The 24,538-nt window shown below is 46.8% G+C and overlaps 1 long non-coding RNA gene across 1 annotated transcript; it reads right to left on the bottom strand.

Annotated features, from left to right (window-relative positions):
- Positions 1-11,601: 11,601 nt before the first annotated feature.
- On the bottom strand, positions 11,602-13,910 carry LOC132646465 (uncharacterized). The gene is made up of 3 exons (XR_009584755.1): positions 13,866-13,910; positions 13,314-13,481; positions 11,602-12,751 (listed from the first exon to the last, which is right to left on the bottom strand). It is a non-coding gene; the product is annotated as an uncharacterized LOC132646465 (long non-coding RNA).
- Positions 13,911-24,538: the final 10,628 nt, after the last annotated feature.

The following is a 24,538-nucleotide window of genomic DNA, read 5'->3' on the forward strand; positions in this document are numbered from 1 at the left end:
GAGTTCAAGGCCAGCCTGGTCTACACAGGAAGCCCCAAGCCAACTAGGGCAACACAGTGAGACCCTGTATCAAACAACACCAAAGGACCAGAGACTCTAGTCACTGTTCACACACCTGATCTGGGTCCTTAAGGATCAGGAACCCCAAACATTGCTCTACACACCTAGATACTCCCGTATCTAGGAGTGCACTCTGGCCGCTGCTCTCCATGCTCCAGTAATACTGAAAGCTTTAGCCAGTCCCTTTTCCAGTCACTCTCCAGCATCTTTGAATGCAGATTCTCTGCGGCTATACTCAGCAACCACGCTTCTTGACAGTTCCCACCTCCCCGAGCGTGCAGCGCTAAACAGTGCAGGGTCCCAGTGCAGACATACCTTGCAAACAGCAATAAGAACTAGATGGGAGGCGCACAGGGCCAGATCCGACAGGAGCTTAAAGGAGCACTGGGAGGGCACTGTCACTCCTCCTGAAGGACGTGGCTGTCAGGTCCAAAAGAAACTTGGCTAACTATGGTGCCTGTTACTATACCAAAGTGCATTCTGGCCTCCGGGCTCCCTCAGGAGCTGTGGCTCCTCTCAGCGGTTCTCACCAACAGCACCCCTAAACTTCTCCAGCTCATGGACCTCCCTTCCCCCAGCTTTTCATTCCTCTATAACCCTGCCATTTTAGCTACTTCTTTGCTCTCTTGGTCCTCTTGGGACTCCTCTCCTCCCCTCCCCCCATGGTCCAGTTCAATTTGCTGGTCATGTTTAGTCTACTTCTTTCTCACCCTTCTCTAGACTCTTCCGGTGCTCTCCCTCATACCCACAATAAAAACTTTCTCAACCGTATCTTGGAGCGATCATGTCTTCACTCTACACAGTGGCATTTCATCTTCCATCTGAAGGTTGAGAAGGCCCTGATTGACAAGCAGCAAGCAGAGCAGGGGAGTGGATAATGCCCCACCTGGAAGCTGGGGAGAATGGAATATGGAACACAGAGTTCTACTTTAAGTTTGTGATTGTGTCTCTGTGTGTGTGTGTGTGTGTGTGTGCGCGCGCGCCTGTGCTTTGCATGCAGGCACAAGTGTGCTTGTTCATGTTTGTGGAGGTGGAAGTCAACCTCAGATATCCTGCAGGAGCCTTTCACAATGTTTTTGGAGACTAGATCTCTCACTGATACCCAGAATTCACTGAGCTCACCTGGCTGGCCACCGAGCCCCGGGGAGGCTCCCATTTCACCTCCTCACTGCTGGGATTCCAAGAAGGTGGGTACCAGCACAACTGTTTTATGTGGGTCTTGGGCAATAAAGTCAGGTGCTTATAGGGCAAGTACTTTACATACTAAACTCCCCTCCCCGCCCCACCCCCCACCACCTCTCTATTGTGAAGGTTTTTTGTTTTTTTCTTAAGGATTATTTTGCCACCCCTCTGAGGACGTCCCCAAACCTCGCCTGATTTTCTTCTTCTTTCTCCCCTCTATGGATTTATTTTTATTATTTTAAATTATGTGCATGTGTGTTTGCGCGTGCACGTGGTTATGCAGACGTGGGCACGGATGCCCGTGGAGAGGCCCCGGAGCTGTAATTATATGCAGTTGTGAGCCGCCCATGTGGGTGTTAGGAACTGAACTCAGGTACTGTGGGAGATGAGTAAGGGCTCGCAACCATCTCTCTAGCCCCACTCTTCCCTTTTTTTTTTTTTGCTCCTGGGGTGTTGTGGCGACGTTGTAGCTGTGAGACTAATGACATTCAGGAATTGATCTGGTTTGTTTTATCAGCAAATGAAATGAACTCTCACCACCTCCTCTGCGTTTTTAAAAGACAGAGGCAATTCTTTCTGAAAGTTTGCGTTGCCCTACTGTAAAATTAGAGTTTCTCTGTAATTAGGACAATTGTTCTGGAACAATGCCTGCCCCTACCCGCTCCTGGGCTTCACACACAGGCTGTTTGCTTTTGAATAAAGCCCATTTACCTTACTCCAAATGTCAAGATGTACGTTAAATTGTATTTTGGAGACTAAGCCAGCGTGTACCACTTAGCCCAGCAAAGCAGCCAATTTGAGCGGCTCTCTTGTCCCCATCCAGCCTGACCCAGTTTGGCAAAACCAGGCCAAATGAGAGGGAAAAAAATAGGAGCCTCGGTGGATACTAAGAGCAGGCCCCTCTGCTCTGGAACCCTGGGAACCAGAACCAAGAGCGACAAGCAGGAGGAACTCAACCGCTCACCGCGATGCCTCCCTTCCCCAGCAGCCCAAGATCGGGCTCTGCGCTAGGCGCCCAAGCTGGGACATCATCCAAATCCAAACAACACCGATGTCCCGCAGGCAGGAGTGGCTGGCCTGCCAGAGCTTCGGTGGGAAATCAGCAGCAGCCGCCATGCTGCAGACAGACGAAACCCCACTGCAGGGAAAGCCACAAACACATGATCTCGATGGGGCCCCTAGGAGGAGGAGGAAAGGACGTGAAGAAAGAAGTGATTTCAGATGCTCAGTTACTGGCTGGAAGTTTGAGTTCCAGGTGCAGCCTGGAACTGTCTCACTGTGCCCTGGCATCCAGCTTCTCCCATGTAGTAGTAATCCCCATTTTACTTGTTTACTCGGAACAAAGTCTACCGTCCTAGCCACTCCCCCTCTAAAGTGTGGCTCGTGAGTCTTGAACTTAAGATGTACACAATTTTAGGAAGTGTCCTTAGAGGAGCAGGTGTCTTCTTCCTCTCTTCCTTTTCACTGCTTAGAATATACAGAGTCGGCTGGAGCTCCAGCAGCTGTTTTGGGCCATGGAGGAAACATAAGCTACTTTACTTAGTACTTTGGGGGAGCAAGTTCTGCTCTGCACATCTGTACCTAATCTTGTCTTTAACATTTACAGATATTTTTTATTATTTCTTTTTTTCTTTTTTGCATTAGGAACCTGAAAGCTGAGATCCAAGTTTCATGCTCAGCATCCAGAGTCAAGAATATTTAACTCCTTGGTTCTTAAAGCTTGTTTTCCTGGCTGTAGTGTCACTCTCTCTACTTTATTGCTAACCCTTGTGAGCAAATTTTTCCCTGTGCAAATCAATATTAATTAAAGAATTCCCTCTCTAATCAGGTCAGTATTGATTAAGCCAGTGGGTTCATCCATGCGGCATGTGGGGAGGGATCAGTTATAGGGGTCAATGCACCCCTAAGCTACTAGGACTGGAGGAGACAGCGTGAGAACTGGGGTTTCTTCAGGGTTTTTTCTAAGCAATATTTTTTTATTAATTAAAACACAATTATATCGTTTCTCTCCATCTCCTTTCCTTCCTCCAACTCTTCCCAAATCCCCCACCTCAGTCCTCCTCAGATTCTTGGCCTCCTTTCCTTTAATTCTTATTGCTGCAGACATAGGCACAAATGTAAACTCGGCTTGCCGAGTCCATGCAGTGCTGTTTACGTGTCTTTGATTTCAGGGCTGGCCGCTTGGTGTGCGGTAACTGACAGGGGCCTCGTCCCGGCTGGAGTCGTTGGATGGTTGATGGGCATTACAGCCGGGTAGGACTATTTCCTCAGCAGCTTCCGTAGGACCTTCCAAGACTGTGGAAGCTGGTCCTTTGGGAGAAGTCTCACAGATAAGATCCAGCTCAGCTCCTCCAAGTCTCTCGTCCTCGGTACAACGTGTCTTCAGCAATAGGGACTTTACCTTTAACCTCAGAGAGACAACCACATTCGGGTTTGTATTGCTCTAGGAGTCCCTTGGATGCCTCCAAACAGCAGCTTGAAAAGGGGGCTTCTCATGTCTGGTACTGGGGTGCTCATCAGACAGTCCATGGCTCTAAGGGGAAGTACTGTCCGTCCAAGTGGCTTAGGTTTATTTAAACTACACACACACACACACACACACCGTATACTGTGTAATGTGTATAAGTACGCAGAGCGATACACATAATATTTGTATATATAATATATATATATATATATATATATATATATATATATGCCAAGTTGACACTCCTCCACACGCTTGCCAACATTTGTTGTCAAATTGGATGGTAGCCATTCTGACTGGGACGAGGTGGCATCTCCCGGTAGTTTCAGTTTGCATTTTCCTGCTGGCTTGGACACTGGATACTTTTTAAAACAGTTAATTGAGCCCGGGCGGTGGTGGTGCACACCTTTAATCCTAACATTTGGTAGGTGGAGAGAGGCAGATCTCTGCGAGTTTGGTCTTTAAATTGAGTCCAGGACAGCCAGGGCTTGTCACACAGAGAAATCTTTGTTGCGGCCTGGTTTTCCCTCCCAGCCCTAGCTTCCAGAATAATGGATTATGAGACTCATTAGATAAAGCAAATACCTAGGTCATAGCTAGGCTCCTCCATGACTAGCTCACAACTTAAAAGAACACATTTCACTAATCTATAGTTCTCCGTGTGGCTGGTGAACTCCGCTCAGGTGCCATGCATCTGTCCTTCTCATATCTTGCCAGTTGACTCTCCCAAGCATGGCTTCATCCCAGAATCCTCTCTGCCTACTGGATGTCCCACGTCCTATTTTCTGCCTAAGCTATAGGCCATCAGATTTATTATTGACAGATCCTGTATCTGTATGATACACAAGATATTCCTTCTACAAACCCTGCCTCAAAAAACAAACAAAAGTTAATTGGCTATTTGTCTGTCTGCCTCTCTCTCTCTCTCTCTCTCTCTCTGTCTGTCTGTCTATTTGGCTCATTGGCCCATTTGTTGATTGGCAGTTTTATTCCCTTAGCATTTAATTTCTGGTTATAAGTTGTGTACATCAGCCCCTTGCGGGCAGTGTAGCTCACACATATTTTCTCCCTTTCTCTGGACTGTCTGTCAGCCCTGCTGACTGTACAGAGAATGGTTCATTTCCGGTAGCCCATCTGTTGATACTGGAGTGAGTTCCTGTGCTGTTGGTGTCCTATTTGTTTAAAAGTCTTTCTTTCCCCAATACCTTGAGGGGTATACATACCCTGTGTTTTCTTCTAAAGGTTCAGGATTTTAGATTTTACATTGAGGTTTTTGATGCATTTTGAATTGAGTTTTGTACAAGGTGAAAGAGACAAATCTGACTTAATTGCCTTACAGGTAGAATCTGGCCTTGGCAGCGTGATTTGTTGACCAGGCTAGCTCTTTTTCTAAAGTATGTTTTTGTCTCCTTTGCCAATTGGAGCGGCATAGCTTTGCTGTTTTATTTCCAAATCCTCCGTTCTATTCCATGAGCCTATGGGGAAGCCTAAAACCATTATTCTGCTAAAGAAACATAATAAAACATACCAAAACAAAGCAAAAGACTCCTAATGTATTGCTCTTTTTTGTATCCCTTCTAAATTAGTTTTGGTTTTAGATTTTCCATCTTCCATACTTTGACATTAAGTTTTTGGGTGTCATTACTGGATAAATGTGTGTTTCTTGAGGACAGCATATAGTCAGTTCTTGTCTTTCAATCTAGTCCAATAGTCTGTATCTTCTTAGTGATGAGCAGAGGCCATTTGCATTTAAGATTATTGTAGAAAGGGGTTTGCTAGTTTCTGTAAATGTGTTATAGAATGTTCTGTTTGGCTGGGTTATTGGTATTTCTTCCTGCTCCCATAACAGTTCTGAGGTTGTACTGAGCTGCCATGTCAGACATAGTTGCTTATTTCCCGAGTCTGGTTTATCTGTGGTCAGGCTTCTTTTCACCTTCCTTCCTGTGAAGTATCTCATGGAGGACTTTCTGCAGTGCTGGTTTGTCACCATGAATTGCCTTAATTCGCGTTTGTCTTAGAATACCTTTATTTCTGCACCAATTTTGAAAGATAGTTTTGCAGGAAATCAAATTCCTGGATCACAGTTGTTCACTCTCAGAGCTTGAGAGTTCCACTCTTCTGGCTTCTCTCGTTGCTCATGAGCAGTCTTGCTAATTCAGTATTTCTGCCTTCGTGTGTGAACTGTCGTTTTTCTCGTGTTACAATTATTTTTTTTTACTTTGTCCTTTTGACCTCCTGATTGTAACATGTTGTGTCAAATTGCTTCTCTGATCATGTCTATTTTGACATCATGTGTGTGGGAGCCTACTGCTTTCTGTCAGTTTGGGACATTTTTTATTATCATTTCACTAAAACTGAAAGGAACACCATTTGATTTTACTTTCAATCATTCTTCTAAACCATGAACTCTCAGGATTGGCCTCTTGGATGAGTCCTGGGCTTCTTGGAGATATTGTTTGGCCTGTTAATTTTTCCATATATATTTGTATATATTACATATATACATATATGTTTGCATTATAACAACTTTGTTCCTCTCTCTCTGAAATTCATTCCTGTGCATAGTCTTCTCTGTCAAATATAATGTCTGCTGTTGTTTTCATTTGATTGAATACCTCCTTCATTTCAAGAATTTATGTTTGGTTGTTTTTCAATGTTTTAATCTGCTTGCTAAATACTCCTATAAATTTTGAAATTTTGCCTACAATTTATTAAATGTTTGTTCACTTTGGAGACTGCCCTGTTGATGTCTTAGATAGATTTCCTTAATTTGTTCACTTGTTTGTTTGATTTTTTTAAAAAATATGATCATCAATTCTTTTTTATTGAAATTTTTTTCATAGATTATATTCTGATCTGATTATGTTTTTCCCTCTCAAAACTCTTTCCCACCTCTCCACCCACCCAACTCCATACCTTTTTTGTCTGTTGCTGATTATAAAACAAACAACAGGCAAACAACAAACCTTTAAACAAACAAACCTTTAAAAAGCCAAAGAAAGGGGAAATCCCACAAGAATCTCTCTGTCTCGCCCTTTCTCTGTCTCTTTGTTTCTGTGTCTTTGTGTCTGTTTGCCTCTCTCTCAATCTTTCTCTTACACACACACACACACACACACACACACACACACACACACACAAATTGGTTAAAACTAGCTCCAGCCAGGCAGTGGTGGCGCACACCTTTAGTCCCAGGACTTGGGAGGCAGAGGCATCTCTGTGAATTCTAGGACAGCCAAGGCTACACAGCAAAATACTGCCTTGAAAAAAACCAACCAAACGAACAAGTAAACAAAAAACCCACCACCACCACCAAGAACAAAAAAAACTCTAGTTCCCTTTAAAACTGAGTTTCAAACTAAGTTATGTGTAGAAAAAAGGAAAACCTAAGCATCAGCAGGACCTTGTTCTCAGCCTGAGGATTGTTCCTCACAGGAGAACCATAAGCTTTGTCAGCAGTTGAGTCTTGAGAGCAATCTAAAGAGGAGACTGATTTCAGATTTACCAGGCTCATTCCCCAAAAATTGTCTCCCCTTCTCATTGTTGTGTAATTCTCATCCTAAAATATTAACCAGATGCTCATTCTACTTCTACAATCTCACTTAACCACTGCTCACTCAGAAAACAAACAACAATAATAATGCCCCACAGAGCAACAAATCCCAAGAGTTGAGACAATTGTGCTTTTTACCTTTAAAAACTCCAGCTCCTGCCTTCCCTTTTTGCAACAGCAATCAGATCGTCAAAGTGACTGTTGTCACATCATTGCTATAAATAAATTTGTGGGATTTTTTTATCCTTTAAATTTAAGTTTTGTATGATGGTCTTTCTCAGTGGTCTCAAACTCCACAACACACACACACACACACACACACACACACACACCACAAAACAAAGAAAAAACAATTCACAAAATTGAAAACCACATAAATAAACAAAAGACCAATAAGACAAAAAAAAAAAAAAAAAAGATGCCCAAACAAAGCAATAAGACACAAAATGTCCACAAAAATACTATTGAGTTTATCATGTGTTGGCCGTCTTGGCTGGACATAGGAGTCATCCTAAAGTGTGGTTAGTACTCAGCGAAATGCCATTGGAGAAAGTCAATGGTCCCTTTGCAAGCCAGTGTCAGCTGCAGATAGCTTCTTAGAGATGAGAGTTTCTGCCCACTTCCCCATCTCATCCGTGGGACCCCAGCAGCCTTGAACCTGTGCAGGCTCTGTGCGTGCTGCCACAGTCTCTGTGAATTCACACGTGCATCAATACGTTGTGTCTGGAAGACAGTGGCCTTGGAATCAGTTGCCACCTGTAGCTCTCTCAGTCTTTCTGCCCCTGATCCGAAGGGGAGGGTTGGATGAAGACACGCCATGTAGGACTGAGTGTTCCAAAATCTCACTCCCTGCGCATTGTGCAGCTGTGGGTCTCTCTGTTGGTTCCTATCAACTTCGAGAAGCTTTTCTAATGTAGACGTAGTGAGGCAATAGTCTATGGGAATAACACTATGCCATTAGGAGTCATTTTGTTGCTATGTTCCCCCAGCAGAAAACAGTATTTTATTTTCCCCTAGGCCAGCGGCCTGTCCAGTCTCAGGTTCTTGGCCACCTGAGCAGTGTCCTGCATGGGTTCCATCTCTTGGAGTGGGTCATAAATCCAGTCAGAGAGTGGTTGCTTACTCCTGCAGAGAAGTGGTGAGGTGACGTGGGATCTGGAGGTGGGGGGTGGGGAGTCACACCTTCGAGTCAGCGGAAGTAGGACAAAGAGTATGTCTGGAGAGGCGGGGACAAAAGGGCTAAGGAACCCTGGTCTGTACCAAGAGGTGGAGTCTGTGGTGAGTGGAGTTGGAGTAGGTAAAGGGGTCACCTTCAAGCGTGATGCTACATGGCTGAGTGTGAGACAGGAGAGGTCATGATGGAGGACAGGAAGGAGAGTGGAAGTCGCCTACCTGAGTTCCAGCCTGGTGTGGCCACTGGGGATCCCTGGTAGAAAGTGTTTCCTGCTATTTGCAGCTGACTCAAAGGAATGAAGATGTGCTAGAAGGGAAAGGTGAGAGGGAGGGGCCACAGGAAAGAGCTAAGCTGGGTCTGCACCAAGAGGCAGAGTCCCAGGGGGATGATCAATCATGGACTCTGAACTTCTGTCTCAGGCATTTGGCCATCTGTGTAATTTGGTGTTCTGTTATGGGGGAGTTGGTTAGTTGGTGGTGGGTCATGGATGGTTGTGCCATATTTCTTGTATCACTTTGTTGTAGTTTAGTATCTGTTGGAGTGGGATTGTTTTGACTTGCTCTTTCTATGTGGATATTCTGGTTTCTGTGTCTTTTAGAGTAATGTCTGCATGAAATTGATCTACAAGAACTTAAGGAACTTAGTACTGATTATGGAATGAGTTGCTGAAGCAATCCTGTCTTGGCTGTCTGATGTAACCTCTGCTTTTCCCTCCAACTCTTGTTCCCAGAAATAAGACTGTGAGACTTAAATATATTTACAAAAGCCAATGTCAATATAGCTAGGCATGTTTCCTGACTTGCTTATAACTAATATCCCATTTATTCTATTCTAACTTCTTCCATGTGGCTGGTTACCTCTGCCCAGGTTTCATGTGTCTGTCCTCCTCAGTGTCCTGGGGCAAATTCCCCACATATTTCACTCTATCCCAGCATTCATTCTCTCTACTGGAACTCCTCCCTCCTGTTTTCTGCCTCAGATTGTTTATTGACAGGTGAAGAATCCATTCAGTATGCAAGAGATTATATCTACAGTGGGCTGCATAAGCACTTAGGAAAGCAAGTCTAAGCCTTGGTCACTCCTGGATTCTATGAACCTGCCAAAGGCAGGATACTAAACTTCAGACCCAGTGAACCCAGTCTACTACCAAGGGGCTATGCTTAGACCCAAAGGCCCAAAGTAACCCCCAAGACTACAGAAATATAGACTCTGAGACCTGCAGGGCTCTTTAGCATCTCAGACATCATAACGCCACACCATATTGACCTCAGAGATCAATGGGACCAAAGCCCCAACTCTCAGGGGACCCTGAACAGTGGAACCAAACCTTGGCCCCTTGATGACCCCTGAGGCGACTTGTCTGGAGACCTGGTCACAAAGTGCTATCTGGTTCTGTGGAAGCTAGAAGCCTGGTCATCAGATGTTCCCTGAACCCAAAGAAGCCCTGAAAGTCTTAAATAGAACATTGCAGAAATAAATAATCCATAAGGTTCAGACCGCATGCTATTCTGAGAAGCATGACTGTCCCTGTATCCCTCTGTACTGCCTGGGAAGTGAGTCATTTCTCCATCCCTGTCCACTCTTAGTCATGCAGTCGCTACCTCTGTTACTAAATAAACTGTTGCCGCAGTGGCTGGTGTTTGTTTAATAATGATTCCTCAGTGCAAGAGGAGCAATGCTGCTGTGTGGCAGCAGATTGTTGTAATTGATCTCTCTTATGGTTACTTATTACGGTTAATCTCTTACTGTGTCTAATTTATTTTTATTACGTGTATGTGTGTGTGTGTGTGTGTGACCACATCTGTGCCATCCTGTTCACGTGGAGGTTGAAAACAGAACTTGCAAGAGTAAGTTCTCTCCTTCCATCATGTAAGTCTGGGGTATTGAACTCAGGGCCCACTGTGGCACCCAAATGCTATGGCACACACATGCCCACATGTAAACACTGCACACAAAAATAAATAAAATGTAATAAAATAGTTTCAAATTAACCTACTGTGTGGCTGTCTAAACTCATAAAAAAAGGCCGCTCAGAAGTCATTTGCCAAAGGTCTTTCTGTCATCTGTTTTTAAGTGACACTTACACAGCTGAAATACAATTTAGCTTTGCTTTACTGTAATAGCTTTAGACAATTTCCAAACAAGGTTGGTTTAAAATAAATAACTAAATTACTTCTGGGAACTTGAAAGCACCATTCAGGAGCCTTTGACAGTCTGGTAATCATGCAAGACCAGGTGCCCTGGGTCCCAACTGTCGTTGACTTTTATGGAACATTAAAAAAATAAAAAGCAATAAGGAAATGGGCTAAAGAAAGTCAGCTATTCTGGGAGCTGAACTGAGACCCATGAGTGGGGCTGGCAGATCACCGCTTTCCTCGGCTCCTTCCTTGGCAGTCTGCAAGGCCACCTCTTCATCACCACCAAGCACCTTGTAGCAAGTTCTAGGAGCCAGAAGTTCAGAGACAGGTGTCTTCAGAGCCACTCTTATGGAAGCCCTCTGGGAGGAACCTTCCTACCCCTTCATCCCTAAGGACTGTGTTCCCATCAGCCTCTGCCTCTGCCTTCCCAGCACCTTCCCTCCGTGTCTGTCTTTCTGCTTCCATTTCCTACAAGGATGCTTGTCATTTGGTTTAGGACCCACAAGGATATCCACAATCTCAGGTTCCTTAACCGCAACGACCCCATTTCAAATAACGTCACATTCTGACATGTGGACATCTTTTCGACTGTCACAGTGCAGCTCCCCACACCCTTCGCCCAAAGTGTTCCTGTTGCTGGTGTTTGTATTCCAGGGCTGGGAAGACAAGTACTCATGCTAGCCAATTCTGCCACTGCCTCAACTTGCTGCTCTCTCCTCCTTGGGGACTTTTTAAAATTAATTTACATCTCGTTCATAGGCCCCTCCCTCTTCTCCTTCCAGTCCCACCCTCCTCTCCCCTATTCTTCAGAATAGGTAAGCCCCCCTACCCAGACACCCCAGCTCTTCTATTCACATTCCTTTTCATATTCACATTCATTCAATCTATTCCTCCCCTGTGGTCTGGTAGGGAAGTCCATCAGGAGGAACGTCTGTGTTGTATGGTGGAGTATCTTTTGGGTGTATGTCCAGGAGTGGTATACACATAGAAAATGCAAACAGATCCATATTTATTGCCCTGCACAAAACTCAAATCCAAGTAGATCAAAGGCCTCAACATAAAACCAGATACACTAAATCTGCTAGAGGAGAAAGTGGGTAGGAAACTTGAACTCATTGGCACAGCAGACAACTTCCTGAACAGAACACCAACAGCTCAGGCTCTAAGATGAACAGTTAATAAATGGAAACCGAAAAGCAAAGGACACTATCAATAGAATGAAAAGGCAGGCTACAGCTTGGGAAAAGATCTTCACCAATCCTACATCTAACAAAGGGATAATATCCAGAATATGTAAATAACTAAAGAAATTAAGCACCAACAATGCTTAATTTTTAATCCAATTAAAAATGGGCTACAGAGCTGCACAGAGAATTAACAGAGGAAGCTCGAATGGGGGGAAAACACTTAAAGAGATGCTCAAAGTCCTTAGTCATCAGGGAAATGCAAATCAAATCGACTCTGAGATTCCATCTCACATCTGTCAGAACGGCTAAGATAAAAAACTCAAGTGCCAACACATGCTGGCGAGGATGTGGAGAAATGGGAACCCTCCTCCATTGCTGATGGAAGTGCAAACTTGTACAGCCACTTTGGAAATCAACCTGGATCTTTCTCAGAAACCTGGGAATAGCCATACCTCAAGACCCAGCTATACAACTCATTGCTTTTAACTCAGACTGGTTCAAGGTTGTCAACCCAACAGTACATTTTGGCCCAGTTCTGAGTTTCGGATTTGGAAAAATGTCTCCTTGTGAACAGCCCTTTACAGAGCTGCCCTCTACTGCATCGGGATTGGTGTTCTTGGACTCTGGGCCTCTGACCCTCCGAAGTTAAGGTGTTCCATTCTCAGTGATTCCGAAGACTGAAGATTCTGGTCGAACAGCCTAGGTGGAGCTTGGAATTCTGCCTGTCCACCCAGCTCTATGTAAAGTACAAACAGCAGTATATGAGGTGAATGACAGGCTCCCAGGATCCAGGACCCGGGTCCAGAAGCCCTGTCTAGCCTGGTAAATGGAAGAAGGCAGCCTTCTGGACTGGTGAGTGGAGGTGGGCAGCCCGTCTGTAGACTGGAGAGTGGAGGCGGGCAGCCCCTTTCTGGACTGGCGAGGCAGATGGGAAGCCCTCTGGAGATACTCTGAAACCTATGCTGGCAGTTCCATGGCTCCTTCTTCATCCTGGGAGCCAAGGAGTAGGAATTTAGAGAGTCAAGGACCTTTTAGGAAACCTGTATTCTCTGCCATTTTCCTTCTTACACTCCTGCCCCAGCCCCCTCTCTCTTGACCTCTCAGACACACCCTGGGCATGCCAGCTGCCTCTCACTGGATGGTCCCCAGCTGTCCTCACCATTTGGTGGAGACCGGCTAAACATCCACACCCCTCCTCCTTCCAGGACAGCCAGCACGAGACAGTGAGACAATGGAGGATGGGGAAGACCCTGTGGGCTATAGTAAGTGACTCCCAGACCATCGGGCTACTTCCTCAGGAGTGACAGCCAGCAGCAGGGCAAATGGAGCTGTCCATCCCAGCAGACAGCAACAGAGAGACCTCGTGGAGAGACAAGGCTCCTCTGCCGCTGTAGCAGCTCTGTGCGGTGATCAAGAAAGGTGTGTTGGAAAAAGATGTTGCAGAGTACAACTGTCACGTTGGTCAGAGCCTCTCCTCGATCACAGCCAGTGAGACAGGCCAGTGAAAGCTAGCTTAGACACTCCTAAGTCTAGCTGTCACCCCGAATTGTACCTTGCACTTCTGTCTTGAGCACTCACAACCAGGACTCGGTTATTTTCTTAGGAGTCATGGCCCACCTTTCGATGTGACCCCAGCAGCCTAGTGGCTGTGACTTGAGATTGAAGCTCCTTGGGATTGTGGCGTGGATGTCATGTCAACAGCCACGGAGTCCTACGGAACCTGAAAAGGAAGACAGCACGCAGCGCATGCTCACTCATGGCTATAAGCTCAAGGGCTCCAGACTGTCCTCTGGTGAGCAGCCAGCTGGAAGTGCCAGGCTCAGTGGTCACCATACGCACACTGACCTTTCCAAGAATGCTTCCAAACCAGGCACCCGCAGACGATAGCGCCCCTTCTCTTCCTGCCCCACCCCACCCCTGTTCACACAGCCTAGAAGGAAATGGCTATTTTAGGCAAGGCAGAAAGGGTGGAAGGAATTTCCCATAAGGCTGTCGTCACACTTGGTTGGTGCTGCTTCAGACAGTGAACAGACTGGCCTATCTAGCCAGCCCATCTGTTGATGGCTCCCAGGCAAACGAGGGAAAAGGGATGGAAGGTAGGTACCTGGTAGCAGCAATCAGTGTCCTCTATCATCCAGCAGAGTTGGCTCTATGGGGGGGGGGGGGTAGAGGCCCGTTGTGCCAAAGGAATTGTTTGCGAAATAACAAACACCCAGTCACAGACGCTTACAGGCAGAAGCTGTCTGTGTACGCTGTGGAGAGGAGGGAGCCCGACAGTGCGAGTGCCACCAGGTGTGTCTGGCGGATGTGATGGATGACTGTCTTCATGTTAGCGCCACCAGGCGTGTCTGACAGACGCGACGGACGCTGGTTTCCACGTTAGTCTCCAACAGTGCTGCTTCCTCTGGAAATTTTCTCTCCCAAGCCTCACGTGGCCCTCCCTGCCCACTGTGCCTGCGACAGTCAAGGTCAGCTGATAATAAGCCCGAAGCTGAAGAAATCAGAGCTGGAAATAGCGTGACGTGGAGATGAGGCAGGGGAACTTGACTGCTGAGAGCCGGCTGAAACTGGACAGCACCCATCTCCCAGTCTCCAATCCTAAAGAATGTCTGAGGTTAACCTTGATGGGATGAAAACAAATCGACTGGATTAATTGGAGTGGGAGGAACCACCTTAAATACAGGCAATCCCATTCTGAGAACGGGGGTTCCAGACTGAATCAAAAGGAGGAAGGTTGCTGGGCACGGGTGCCCATCTCTTGCTGGCCGCTCGCTGAGTCTGGCCACAACGTGCCCAGCTGCCTCTTGCTGCCAGGCTTTGCCTGTCATGATATATGACACCCCTCCGAACTGTGAGCCAAAATCAGCCCTTCCTTCCCGGAAGTTACACTGATCACATCTCTCGTCACAGTAATAAAACAAGTAATAATAACCAGAAAGTAAATACTGTTTGGGGAGGTTTTATGCTTTTATTTTTTTTAAGTTAACTTGGGTGGAATTCTGTCATCCAAAAACTGTCTTCTCTAGTGATCTGTCCTTGGGAAAGAACAGTAATAGGCAAATGAAGAGCACACTTCATGTTTCTTGTCATTTGTTTATTTATATCTTCTAATTTTAGCCTTTATTCTGTGTGCATGTGTGTGAGTGAATGTGAGCACCTTGTGGGTCCCAGGATTAAGCTCAAGTTTAATCATCAGCTTTGTGGCGGCTGAACCACCTTGCTAGCCCTTTATCTCTTTAAGATTACATTTCTTCCCACCCCCCTTGTATTTTTTTTGAGATGGGATCCCATCCCAGGCTAGCGATGACATCCTGGACATCCTGGCTCAAGCCACCCTCTGTATCTTGACCTCCCAATGTCGGCGTCACCAATATGTTGGATGTGAGCACTGTCACATCCAAAAATATTTCCTTCTTTTGCTGAAACTTCAGGGATGCCAATGTTGCAGACCCTGCCACCTGTGGTCTTCCCAAACAGCCCTCCTTCTCTACCTCAGGAAAGGAACCCACAAAATCTAGAACAAACAGACTGCAACGCACAGCAGTCACAGCTGCCATTCAAGCATTCCCACGAGCAGAGAGAGCTGACCTCACCTACAGATTGTTCCCATTGTCCCCGCTGTCCCCCAGCAGTGTTTCCACAGCCAGCTTCTGTGCAGGCTTTGGAAATGGCCCCTAAATGTATTGAAATGCACAAAGGTTTTTCTCTGAACAGCATTGAAGGTTGAATCTTTGCTCTTCTCCAGCAAATGGGCCAGAAGCCTTTGCCTGCGGCTATGTCTCATTAGATCACCACCGAGGGCAGTCTATTATCCTCAGGAGCCTCGGGAATTGTCTCAAGGTCACTGGCTGCGACGGGACATTGATCTAACAGTTCTGGGCTTTACCGCAGTCTTTTCACCCACAGTGACATTGCCTGCACTCCAGCGGACTTAGGCTCTTTACAGCGGAGAAATGAAGACGGATGGCACGCTGTCACCACACCAATTGCGTTCTCTCTTCCTCTCTGCTGCCCAGCCAAGGGCAGTGATTGACCATTGTCGCCCATGGCCGCCCACTCACTCATGGCCTCTGGAGGAGGGGTTGGGGCAGGAGATGGTACCACATGGCATTTCACAGGCTACTTGCGTATGCCTAATTGTGTTTTCTGTGTCAGAAGGGCAGCCTGTGCTGGTCAGAAGTCCCCAGGGCTCATTAGGACCTGGGCCAAATGCCTGTCTGTGTATGATTTTAGGGTTGAGTGAAGCAAGTGCAAACAGAGCTCCCGCCGGGTGAGAACCCGGCTCCCTGAAGCCCCGCCTCCTTTTCAGTCCCTCCCCTCAGCTCCTGTTTGCTTTGTCTCTGTAGACAGAAGCCACCAGGAAGCTGTGGCTCCCAGGGGATGGAGAGAACAGATGTTTCTGGTCTTTTCAGAAGCAGAGTGAACCTGGCTCATCTGATTCCTGCTGCAAGAGACTGAGTGCAACCAAAGTGAAGATGCCCTTCACCTGGCCTTGCTGGCTGGAGGGACACTGGCCTTCAGGAGACAGCAGGCTGAGGCTGGTACCCAGGGCTCCTGAGAAGCAGCTGTGCACCGCCCAGGGAGCCCCTGGGAGATAAGGGCAAGAGAAACAGAAAATAGCTATGCAGCTTCAACTTCATCCTTGAATTCTCCACATCTCCCCTGCAAGCCCTTCCTCCTTTAGCAAGCCTTCCCAGAGACCTTAAAGGAGAAATAAGGAAATAAACCCAAGTAGTTTAGTCTCTGCCAGAACCTACATGAAATCTTGCTACATCCCCCAAACAGCTCCCTCTTCCTCCATATCCAGGCCGCCTTTAGAATGCTACCTTAGGGTTTTAAAATACCCAATGAAATTATAAGTTACCGTGTATAGAAGACAAAGAAACAAAAATTCTGTTAAAAGCCCCTTTTCATTGTACTCCTCACACGGCTTTCAAACAGAAGTTTGTCTGAATCTGCCTGCATGGATCAAAGCTGTTTTCCTGATGAAGCCTCGGCATCCTCACCGTCTGTGATCAGAATCCCACAGGCTCGCAACCCTCGAGGGCCTGCAATGAAGTTAAAAAAAGTGACTCTCACCCTCAGCCCAGGGAAACTTCTGCAAGACCATTCTTCTGCTATGCTTTGTACCACTCACCTAGTTTTTTTGTTTGTTTGTTTGTTAAATTAATTTCTTTTCTCTATAGTGGTAAGATTCATATCTTAATTCTCTGATGCTCAACGGCCTCTGACACTGAAAACAGTCACATGCTTCACAGCTGTCTCCACCATCTATAGAACTTGCTGAGCTTTCCAAAGGAAGATCTGTGCCCTTCGCCGCCAGCTCCTCATCACCACCCCACCCTTACCCCTTGACCACCACCTGTAATTACTGTCCCTGAATTTGACTCCTCCTTATGGGACTGCCCTGAAGTGACATCACTCAGTGTGTGTCCTGTGACTGTTTTATTCTGCTCAGCACAGCGACTTCAGGGTTTGTTCATGTTGCAGTTCATGTCAGAAGCTCCTGATTTTTAAAGTCGGGGTGATCACCCACTGTGTGCATGGAGCACATCCATTCATCCAAGGCTTGCTTCCAGCTTCTAACTTGTGTGGATAACACTGCTATTAACATCGTTGTTTAAATATCTGTATCAATCAGCTGTTGCCATTGTGACAAAAAACAAAATCCACGAAGACAATCAAGTTAAGAGAAAAAAAAAAGTCAACCGAGTATGGTGGTGTATGCTTTTAGTCTCAGCACTCAGAGGCAGAGGCAGGAGGATCTCTGTGAGCTCAAGGCTAGTCTGCAGAACAAGTTCCAGGACAACTGGACAACTGAGACTACATACTGAGACACTGTCTCTAAAAACAAAGAAGAGGAGGAGGAGGAGGAAAAAGAAGAGGAGGAGGGGAAAGAAAGAAAGAAAGAAAGAAAGAAAGAAAAGTCTATTTTAGCTCATGATGTCAGAGGTTTCTGTCCACTGTTGCTTGCCCATCACTGTGGTGGCACACCAAGTCAGGAGAGAAGTAATCATCAATATCTCTCCACTACAAACCCTGTGACTTCAAACAGGGACTTCCTACAAGCCAGACTGTAGCAACGGTGGCACAGCTGTTACGGGTGTTAAACCACTTCATGAGATGGAACCCATATCTGACAGTGTGAAATTAATTTTTTACTTAGGTCCTAGGGACTAAACTCAGATCTTCATGCTTGCATAGCAGGCCCTTGACTGAGCTCTCCTCCCAGCCCTAGGCTGAATTTATTTTGAGGAACTGCCATACTACTCCACTACACAGAACAGTTCAACAAACATCTATTGAGCATCTCTGTTGCCAGACAAGACACATCGCTATAGCAGTGTGATGTTAACATTGACTGTCAACTTGGCAGGCTTTAGGATCACCTAGGAAAAAAAAACTTCTGGGTACATCTGTAAGGACATTTCTGGACTAAGTGAAATGAGGTGGGAAAGCCCATCTCAGATGAAAGCAGCACTGTTCTGTGGGCTGGGACCAGGGCTTTATAAAAAGGAGAAACAGCCTGAGTGCCAGCATTCATCATTCTGAACATTCTCACCGTGAGTACACGTGACGATCTTACCCTCTTGATGCCATGACCGACTGCATCCCTTTGAATTGTGAACCAAAACAAACCCTTCCCAGGGTTAGTTCTTGTCAGGCATTTGGTTATAGCAGCGAGAAAGGTGACAAATACAAATGGCTAGAGCCACAGCAACCTTCTTGCAGTTAGGAGGCAACCATTTTAAAGACCAACGAGCAAGCTGAGAATGCTGGAAGACCGCCTGGTCTTTACTGGTGCTGTGGTAGTTTAAGTGGGGTGCTCCTCCTATTCTTGGGTATTTGTCTTCTGGGTGAGCTGAACCAACACCTGTACTTACCAGCCTGCCAGCCTCCCAGTGCTAGGTGGGAAAGCTCTCTAGACGTTAGAAGGACGCTTAGATTGTTCTATCACCGATAGCCAAGAGCATCCCTGACCAGTGGATGGATGCTGGGGATATATGGGGAGAATAAACTATTTTCAGTTGAGTAAGTTGGGTGAAGAAGATTGAGAAGAATGGGACATAGGTCCTAATAATTTGAGAAAGGATGTTCTGAGAAGAAAAACAGTTTGTGCAATGATAACAACAGTATCTTGGCTGGGAAAACCTCAGTGAGCAATAGGGCACTTGATCCCTCACATTGCAAAATAATACTAAACAAAGAGAGCGAAAGAGAGAAAGAGAGACAGGTGCACATGTATGCGGGAGCCACAGGACCACCTCAGGTGCTGTTCCTTTGGCACTATCCAGCTTGCCTTCTCCACCACAGACTTGGTACTGTAAAAGCTCATACACTCCCCAAAGGCTAAGGAGTAACAGAATGTACATTATATGTGTGCCACCACACCCAGCCACAAACATGTGTCTAACACCAACAAGACACAAATAAGCTCTTTCTTCTATAGGTCACCTTGGTTACAGTGTCTTACTGTAATGGAAACCTTGGTTTCTTTGTATGTTGTGTAGATACGCTTCTGTTTCCATCCCAAGTGTGGGATTTTAGTTGGGCTATAGTTTGTCCACACCTGTTAATTGTCACGTGCAGGGCGTGATCTTTGCCAGTTGGTAACGGCTTTCCAAGAGGCATGGAGAGGGGCGTGGTCTAGGACTCTGAGAATATAAATGAGGCTGAGAACGAGACTGTGTGGCATTCTGGACTGGCATTCGGTGTTGGTGTGTGGCATGTAGCAGTTTGGAGAGACCAGGGACGGTGTGGTGGGTTGGAGCAGACAGATGGAGAGAAAAGCTTCTGGGTGCAGCGGCGTGGAGGAGCCGCCTAGCTGCGCCTGTGGTTGACGGAGATTGGCGTAGAGCTCTAAAAGAAACCCTGGACCCTAAAGAGCGAGAGAAGTAAAGATGTCTGGGGCCCCTCTCCCCTCTAACCTTTTCTCTCTCCTACTTAAGGTTGGGGAGTTGATGTGAGGGAGGTAGAAGCCTAAACACCCCAAATAAAGTAGAGTGTCTTTAAAAGACCCCTACGGGTGGCTTTCCATTGCATCTTATCATAGCAATAGAAAAGCAGCCAAGACACCCAAGAAGGGCACCCAGGAGGAGGTGCCCTTCTGTGAAGAGCATAGTAAAATAAAATTTTTAAAAATGCCTTTTAGGCATGCGAAAGCAGCTTAATCGGGATCCCCACTACACCTGAGGCTGCATCCGAAGTTCTGTAACCAGAACCCGGTGACATCACTCACTCGGGATAACCAGACACAATTACTTCTAGGCGATTGCCAGCCCCCTGACAAGTCACTTCATGCCCACCTCTGCAGCAGGCCTCACACTCAGATGGGAACATATGGGATGTAGCGTCTTAACAAAACCTTCTTCTCCACCAATGGAAGGGCCAAGACTGGGGTCAGATAACATTGGGGGGTATAGGAAAGATTCCCCTCCCCAGTCTTGCTGTAACCCAACTATGCTGGCTAATTTTATGTCAACATGACACGGGCTAGAGTCATCTGAGAGGAGGGAGTCCCAGTTGAGAAACCGCCTCCCTAACATTGGGCTGTAGGTAAGCCTATAGAGCGTTTTCTCAGGGATTGATGTGGAAAGGCCCAGCCCATTGTGGGTGGGGTCATCTGTGGGATGGAAAGCAAGCTGAGTAAACTATGGAGAGCAAGCCAGTAAGAGGCACCCTCCATGGCTTCTGCCTCAGCTCCTGCCTCCAGGTTCCTGCTCTGTTTGAGTTCCTGTCCTGACTTTCTTTGATGAAGAACAGTGATATGTGTTAAGTCTCAGACCCTGGGACAAACAGCTGAGGTGCCTATTTAACAAATCAAAAAGGAGCTGGCTGCCAGATTCTTCCAGCATCCCCCAGTCCCTACCTGTTACAGGGTATGGCTGGCATACCCTGTCTTCTACCCCAACTATCCAGCCAAGGGGCTGAGCTGCCCTTCCCCCAAAGCATCTTCCCCATGTAATCCAGCCATTTTGGTTACCTGCCTCCTTTGTACCTTTGCCCTCTTGGCTGTTGTGCCTGCTTACCCTCTCTCCTCTTTCCCTTGCCTTTTCCCTTCCCCTTCTCACATGGCTCAGAGTCATGTCCACTCTGGACTCTCCCAGATGTCTCTGCCTCTGGCTATGCAATCCCTTTTATCTACAATAAACTTTTTCCTCTAACGTGCTTCGGAGCAGTCATGTCCTTCCTTTCTTTCTTTCTTTCATTAGTGCTGAAACCTAGAACCAATCATATCCTTTCCTTTTTATTTCTCTTTTCATTCAATATGGAAGCATTAAGCCAAATAAACCATTTCCTCTCCAACTTGCTTTGGTCATAGTGTCACATCATAGCAATAGTAATCCTAACAAGTTGGTACCAGGATTGTGGGGGATTGCTGTGACAGACCTGACCATGTTTTGGGGGAGGATTGTGGAAGGATTTTGGAACTTTGAGCTAGAAAAGCCACTGAGTGTTGAAAGCAGTGCAGACAATGGGAACCTGCCTTGTGACATTTCAGAGGAAAGCAAAGACTCTACTGGGCCTTTTGTGTGAGGAATCTGTGGTGTTTGGTCAGCTGGGGTGGAAGAACCACCTGTGATCAAGAAAAGACCAGCATCATTGAGGTGAAATCTTCTGGGAAGTGTTTCCTCAGGGTCAGCACCCAGAAGCTGTGTTCCAGAGAAGGCTAACATTATACCTCATGCTGGCAGCTGAACTTGGTAGTGTAAGAGTCACCTGAGTGGTACTGGTTTTGAACTTATGAAGGGGTCAAGGAGAACAGTTGAGGCTTGGCCCTGTGAGAGACCAGGGGAAGTGACGGTCAAATGGCAGTTGAAGCCCCAGGACTGACAAGGGTCATGGAGAGAAGTTGAGACTTGGCACCGTGAAAAGAGCCCAGGAGAGGCTATTGGTGAAAGTGCAGCCCCCTTGCAGCAGAAGACCCCAGCACTTCGGAGATGCCAGTATCACAGGATGACCACCGAGAACAGCAGCAGCAGTGGAGTGGAGCCTGCCTGAGCTCAGAAGACAAGCTGGGTGTGCTGCAGAGGACAGAGATGGAGAAATGACACGAGCCCCTTGGAGAAGCACAGGAGATTGTGACATTTAGTATTGGACACTGAGTTACTGGTTTTGCTTTGTTCACATAGTGACCACAACCTGGCTCTTTTCTCTTGAAGTAACAAAGTATTTGACTTATTTTTTTTATTTTATTTTATAAGAGCCCACAGTTGAGAGCCTTTGAATTTTTAAAAGATGTTTTAGATTTTAAGAGACTTTGGACTTTTATGGAGACTGAAGTGTTTAAAGTATTTGAATTGGTAAAGAGCATAGAACTTTTAGGTTTGTAATATGTTTTATATTTGTGGCATTTATTAATCTGAAGTCTTGGGAATGAATCACAAAAAGGAAAGGTTATGTCTTAAAAAGTGTTGTGTATCACATCGACAAGGGGGCAAATCTTCAACTCTTTCTTGTTTCCATTTATTTATATGTTTTCTCAATGCCTCGATGTATAAATCTCTTTGTTCTGTTACTATAAAAACTCTGTGAAACTGCTTCCTCGTTGGAACATAGTATTTGGGGCCACAGCTATGGGTATTACAGATTTTCTCAGAATAAACTCTGCCTTCTAATTTATTCCTTGAGCTGTTTCTTTGACAACAGGAGCGTGCTAAGGACCCTCCTCCACTTTCTCTCTGTTCTGATAGATGAAATTACAGGGTGGCTCTGGAGATGTTTGCAAAGGAATTATAATCTGGGACGCCGAAAGCATCTAGGGACACGGAGGGGGTTAGCTCACTCTCTCTCCCTGAGACTGCCACACAGCTGCTCTGTTACAGCTGGTGAGGGAGAGGGGCCTGGGAGGGCCATTAACTGTGCAAATTCTTGCTTAGCTGCTGGCAAGAGGCTTCAACCAGATCCCTGGGGAAAAGGCTCCTCACCTTATCACATCCTGCAGATTTTCTGTGTCTTTCTATTCTGTCTCAGGGGAATTGTGGTCCCTAAGAAATGGGGTGCTAGAGAAGACATTGTTGGTGCCCTCCAGACCCCTGGCATCACTTCTAGCCTGTCCTCCTATGGCACCTGGCTTCTGCACTCTTGTTTTGTTCTGTTGAGACAGGGTTTCTCTGTGTAGCCTTGGCTGTCCTGACTCACTTTGTAGACCAACCTGGCCTCGAACTCAGAGATCCACCTGCCTCTGCCTCCCAAGTGCTGGGGTGACGGGTGTGCACCACTGTGCCCGGTGAGGCTTCTGCACTCCAAGTGACACACATCGCCTCCCCACCCTAAGGAAGCCCAGAGTTTAGGTCCCTCCATCCCATACCCAGGCAGTCAGACCCGGTCGTGAGGGTAGGCACCTGTCAGATCCAGTCGTGAGGGCAGGCACCTTTTACTCTTCCCAGAAGTGTGTCATATTAATCGTACTTTCCTCTTGCACAAGATCCTGTCGGTTCCCAGAAGACCAGGTCAGCCACTTCCCTGAGGGCCCACGGAGGCCTGGGGCAGGGGGTTTTTCTCCACAGGGGATTGGGAAGTGTGTCTCCTCAGCCACCAGGCCCTGTAAGGGAGCTATTTCAGGAACGGCTTCTTTACCAGAGCGTGGGGAGGGGCAGACTGCTCTGAGTGTTTGCATTTTCTTTTCTCCAAGATGTGTTTGGCAACAGCCTATGAGCTGTGTAATCCTCCCTCCAGCCTGCCCTCAGCACAGCATGTCCCCAAGGACACCAAAGGTCACCAAACATATGCAAGGCTGGCTTTAGCTCTGATCTGAGTCTGGACACAAAACCTTCTTTGACGCCGTCAGAAATTACGTCACCAGTACAGGTCAGGTGCTAGCCAGGCAGCACAGGCTTTTGAGACACCCAGAGAAGGCGGCTCTGCTGTGGCTCATTTTGTCCTTAGAGGCCCTAGGAGCTTAAGAGCCTCCTGGGTCAGGGCTCTGCATCCTTTGCCTTTGTCTTCACCCAGTCTCTATCACGAGGCTTCAAGCAGCCAAACTAGAAGATATGGATCCCCATGGGTGGATACAACCCTCCTATGTCACTCAGACAATTACTTAACAAGCATGTACCCAGAGGAGGCTGGTCATTTGGACTTTGGGCCTCAGTGCCAGGCATAGTGACGCACCACAGGTCTGTGTTCCCAGAATTCTGGAGGCTGAGAAAGGGAGTTCACAACTTCAAGTACAGTCTGAGGTACTTAGTTAATTCAGGGTCACCCTAAGGTTACATGGTGAGACTCCGTGAAAGAGAGACAGACAGACAGGTTCACGTAGTGTCTCCAGGCTCTTTTCGGTCCTGACTGACGCAGCCAGGCTAATGCTAACCTGGGGGGATTTGTGTGTCTCACAGAGAAAAGACATGAGGTCAGGGGTTGAAATGTTTACAGAGACCACAACGTTTCCTGGGCCACCTTGAAGGCCTGGGGCACAGCCTCCACTGCATTGCCAGGAAACCCAGGCCTTCTGCTTCCCAGCTTCTTTTCCCACGAGGTCTTAGGAAATGTCCAGAACAGAGCAATCACATCCCGTCTTCACTGCGGTCTCTACCATTCCGCTCTACAGCATGAACTCTGAGCAGACCTGCTACGTGAGCTGGCTCCCACTCTCCCGGACACAATTCCTACATGCTGTGCAAGAGTCCCAAGGCCCTCCTCCCAACCAAAGAAACCCAGAGCAGGAAGCAGGGAGAAGGGAGTCAGGGAAAATAGAAATGATCCTTCCTACGTCCATTTACCTCCTCTCAGTCTCCCAGGAGCTCTACCTGGCTCATGTTAGCTAGGAAACTGAGG

The sequence above is a fragment of the Meriones unguiculatus genome, chromosome 11 (assembly GCF_030254825.1).
Source record: "Meriones unguiculatus strain TT.TT164.6M chromosome 11, Bangor_MerUng_6.1, whole genome shotgun sequence".
Lineage (NCBI taxonomy): Eukaryota > Metazoa > Chordata > Mammalia > Rodentia > Muridae > Meriones > Meriones unguiculatus.